At 53.2% G+C, this 5,000-nt stretch overlaps 1 non-coding gene across 1 annotated transcript in view; it reads left to right on the top strand.

Moving 5' to 3' along the window:
* The first annotated feature begins 3,597 nt into the window (after positions 1-3,597).
* Positions 3,598-5,000, top strand: part of LOC124593330 — a 1,910-nt gene continuing 507 nt past the window's right edge. The window contains exon 1 of the ribosomal RNA XR_006977977.1: positions 3,598-5,000. This exon is cut by the window's right edge and continues 507 nt beyond it. This is a non-coding gene — a ribosomal RNA (small subunit ribosomal RNA).

The following is a 5,000-nucleotide window of genomic DNA, read 5'->3' on the forward strand; positions in this document are numbered from 1 at the left end:
AGCTAAGCCACCAACACCCACACATGTCCCACACAGGGGTGCACCCAACATCACAATACTGCCTCCTGTCACACCACACAAACAATGGCAGGAATGAAAGACACAGGTCTGCCACAAGCATGGAATCAGAGCGCCGCCTGTTATGAGCCAAAGGTGCACCCTGACGTGGCAAATCAGATGATGCCGCAGTCATTTACTTACGATATTCACAATCAACAAACCGGCCCCCCCCCCCCCCCCAAAACACCTTTCCGTACAACAATGTGTACCTTAACCTAACCCATATTGTGCCTTAACCTAACCCGTATTGTACCTTAACCTAACCCGTATTGCGCCTTAACCTAACCCGTATTGCGCCTTAACCTAACCCGTATTGCGCCTTAACCTAACCCGTATTGCGCCTTAACCTAACCCGTATTGCGCCTTAACCTAACCCGTATTGCGCCTTAACCTAACCCGTATTGCGCCTTAACCTAACCCGTATTGCGCCTTAACCTAACCCGTATTGCGCCTTAACCTAACCCGTATTGCGCCTTAACCTAACCTATGTTGCGCCTTAACCTAACCTATGTTGCGCCTTAACCTAACCTATGTTGCGCCTTAACCTAACCTATGTTGCGCCTTAACCTAACCTATGTTGCGCCTTAACCTAACCTATGTTGCGCCTTAACCTAACCTATGTTGCGCCTTAACCTAACCTATGTTGCGCCTTAACCTAACCTATGTTGCGCCTTAGCCTAACCTATGTTGCGCCTTAACCTAACCCATATTGTACCTTAACCTAACCCATGTTGCGCCTTAACCTAACCCATATTGTACCTTAACCTAACCCATATTGTACCTTAACCTAACCCATATTGTACCTTAACCTAACCCATATTGTACCTTAACCTAACCCATATTGTACCTTAACCTAACCCATATTGTACCTTAACCTAACCCATATTGTACCTTAACCTAACCCATATTGTACCTTAACCTAACCCATATTGTACCTTAACCTAACCCATATTGTACCTTAACCTAACCTATGTTGCGCCTTAACCTAACCTATGTTGCGCCTTAACCTAACCTATGTTGCGCCTTAACCTAACCTATGTTGCGCCTTAGCCTAACCTATGTTGCGCCTTAACCTAACCCATATTGTACCTTAACCTAACCCATGTTGCGCCTTAACCTAACCCATATTGTACCTTAACCTAACCCATATTGTACCTTAACCTAACCCATATTGTACCTTAACCTAACCCATGTTGTACCTTAACCTAACCCATGTTGTACCTTAACCTAACCCATGTTGCGCCTTAACCTAACCCATGTTGCGCCTTAACCTAACCCATGTTGCGCCTTAACCTAATCTATGTTGCGCCTAAACCTAACCTATGTTGCGCCTAAACCCAACACACGTTGGGCCTAAACCCAACACACGTTGGGCCTAAACCCAACACACGTTGGGCCTTAACCCAACACACGTTGGGCCTTAACCCAACACACGTTGGGCCTTAACCCAACACACGTTGGGCCTTAACCCAACACACGTTGGGCCTTAACCCAACACACGTTGGGCCTTAACCCAACACACGTTGGGCCTTAACCCAACACACGTTGGGCCTTAACCCAACACACGTTGGGCCTTAACCCAACACACGTTGGGCCTTAACCCAACACACGTTGGGCCTTAACCCAACACACGTTGGGCCTTAACCCAACACACGTTGGGCCTTAACCCAACACACGTTGGGCCTTAACCCAACACACGTTGGGCCTTAACCCAACACACGTTGGGCCTTAACCCAACACACGTTGGGCCTTAACCCAACACACGTTGGGCCTTAACCCAACACACGTTGGGCCTTAACCCAACACACGTTGGGCCTTAACCCAACACACGTTGGGCCTTAACCTGCTCTGTAATTGTCATACGACGCGTTAAATTAGTGTAGTGTTGCCTAACTGCAACCCCCGCAATATAGTTTGCTACTCGCACTGCCCGGTCCCCAGAGTATCGCTTCATGTTAAACACCTTGCAGCTATACACTGTAATGCGGATGGCAGCAGGACGTACATGCTCAATGCCCTTCGCAGTTGTTCATTGGCATTCGCATGGCGAAGCACAGCCTACGTTGTGGTACGGCTTGTGTCAACTGTCCGCTGATGTTGTACGTCCAAATCACACACTGTACTGCACATTGGTCCTCATGTACTGAATGATACATCGTGGTACATGTGTGACCGTACCACGACTGCGCCAACAACGGCGAACCATACGGTCCAAATATTGTGCACTCAGCTACGTGTCGTCTCCCTATAAGAGCTGGATTGCAGTATGGTATGCCGTGGATGGCGATCAGCATGAGCCGTCTGTTGATGTAGTGGCGCGTGTTGTCAGACGTAGTCGTCTCTTCTCACACACCGTGATAGCATGGTGCACTGCGTTCCACATCTGCGACATGCGACAGAGGCCGGTTGACAGTCGTTCGCGCAATGGACATCGCATACGTACGGGGGCCACCTTCCACGTGTTCGCGAAGCGTGCACATGTTGTTGCGTGTATGTGGGCAGACATAGTGTGTCGTGACACCTGACACAGGCATGCAACAATCGTTGAATTTGCAAATGGCGATGGACGTCTACGTTTGCTGGTGACGTTACGCAAATGAACAACTGGTAAACCGTTGTGGTGCGGTTGTTCTCGCTAGAGGTGAATCAGTGATGGCGACGATCGGTTGAGCTACCAACCGGTTGTTTCAGCGATACCCACCATGCCCACGAACGTGAATGGCATGTGGGTGTGAAGCGATACGCGGCGGTGGCTGGGTGGGACCGTCCCCGGCCGGTGAGGGGGGGCCTCCCGGCGTGCTGGCCGCGCGGTGCGTGGGCGCACGCGCTACAGCCGGCTGGTGGGGGCGGCCAGTGGCAGGCGCGCCGGCCGACGGAGGCGGCAGGCGGCGCAGCTGCGCGCCGGCGCACCCTGCACGCGGCGCCGTGCGGCCAAAGTAGGTCCTCGCGGGCCCGGTGCGAAGCGCGGTGGACATCTGCAGTGTGCTGGTCCGATTGAGGACTGTGTGCGCTGAGGATGCGCCGCCGCCCGGCGCTCGGCGCCGCGACGCCGTCTGCTGCTCGGTCGCCTCTGCGGTTCTCGCAGGTGGATTGTATCGCAGCTGTGCGGACGTGTTGGCGCGTGCGCTGTGCTGGGAGTGTTCGCTTCGGCACCCAAGTGGGGCTTTTGTCCTTCTGTGGCGCTGGCGTTGGAGCTGCCGGCCACCGTAGGTGGCGCGTGTTGTCTCCCGCCGGCAATGCCACGACAGCACGCTCCCGGGCCTCTGTCGGCAGCGGCAAGCTCAGTTGGGAGCACGGGTGGTCGCACCTAAAGCGTCTACTCGCCAAACTCCGGGCGATTGCGCCTCTCTCGAACCCGACCAAGTACTTAGGACGGCGCTGCGCGCCGCCGGGACCTGAGAGGGTTTCGAGGTGTATTGTGCAGGGGAGCTCAGCCTCCTCCTGTTTGCAGAATAATTGAGCGGACGCTTGCGTGTTCGCGCGGGCCCCCGGGACACACTCCCGGGCGGCCGGCTGCTCAGCTCTAGTTGACGCAGCTCCCTGGTTGATCCTGCCAGTAGTCATATGCTTGTCTCAAAGATTAAGCCATGCATGTCTCAGTACAAGCCGCATTAAGGTGAAACCGCGAATGGCTCATTAAATCAGTTATGGTTCCTTAGATCGTACCCACGTTACTTGGATAACTGTGGTAATTCTAGAGCTAATACATGCAAACAGAGTCCCGACCAGAGATGGAAGGGACGCTTTTATTAGATCAAAACCAATCGGTCGGCTCGTCCGGTCCGTTTGCCTTGGTGACTCTGAATAACTTTGGGCTGATCGCACGGTCCTCGTACCGGCGACGCATCTTTCAAATGTCTGCCTTATCAACTGTCGATGGTAGGTTCTGCGCCTACCATGGTTGTAACGGGTAACGGGGAATCAGGGTTCGATTCCGGAGAGGGAGCCTGAGAAACGGCTACCACATCCAAGGAAGGCAGCAGGCGCGCAAATTACCCACTCCCGGCACGGGGAGGTAGTGACGAAAAATAACGATACGGGACTCATCCGAGGCCCCGTAATCGGAATGAGTACACTTTAAATCCTTTAACGAGTATCTATTGGAGGGCAAGTCTGGTGCCAGCAGCCGCGGTAATTCCAGCTCCAATAGCGTATATTAAAGTTGTTGCGGTTAAAAAGCTCGTAGTTGGATTTGTGTCCCACGCTGTTGGTTCACCGCCCGTCGGTGTTTAACTGGCATGTATCGTGGGACGTCCTGCCGGTGGGGCGAGCTGAAGGCGTGCGACGCGCCTCGTGCGTGCTGGTGCGTCCCGAGGCGGACCCCGTTGCAATCCTACCAGGGTGCTCTTGAGTGAGTGTCTCGGTGGGCCGGCACGTTTACTTTGAACAAATTAGAGTGCTTAAAGCAGGCAAGCCCGCCTGAATACTGTGTGCATGGAATAATGGAATAGGACCTCGGTTCTATTTTGTTGGTTTTCGGAACCCGAGGTAATGATTAATAGGGACAGGCGGGGGCATTCGTATTGCGACGTTAGAGGTGAAATTCTTGGATCGTCGCAAGACGAACAGAAGCGAAAGCATTTGCCAAGTATGTTTTCATTAATCAAGAACGAAAGTTAGAGGTTCGAAGGCGATCAGATACCGCCCTAGTTCTAACCATAAACGATGCCAGCCAGCGATCCGCCGCAGTTCCTCCGATGACTCGGCGGGCAGCCTCCGGGAAACCAAAGCTTTTGGGTTCCGGGGGAAGTATGGTTGCAAAGCTGAAACTTAAAGGAATTGACGGAAGGGCACCACCAGGAGTGGAGCCTGCGGCTTAATTTGACTCAACACGGGAAACCTCACCAGGCCCGGACACCGGAAGGATTGACAGATTGATAGCTCTTTCTTGATTCGGTGGGTGGTGGTGCATGGCCGTTCTTAGTTGGTGGAGCGATTTG

Source organism: Schistocerca americana, unplaced genomic scaffold, assembly GCF_021461395.2.
Source record: "Schistocerca americana isolate TAMUIC-IGC-003095 unplaced genomic scaffold, iqSchAmer2.1 HiC_scaffold_98, whole genome shotgun sequence".
Lineage (NCBI taxonomy): Eukaryota > Metazoa > Arthropoda > Insecta > Orthoptera > Acrididae > Schistocerca > Schistocerca americana.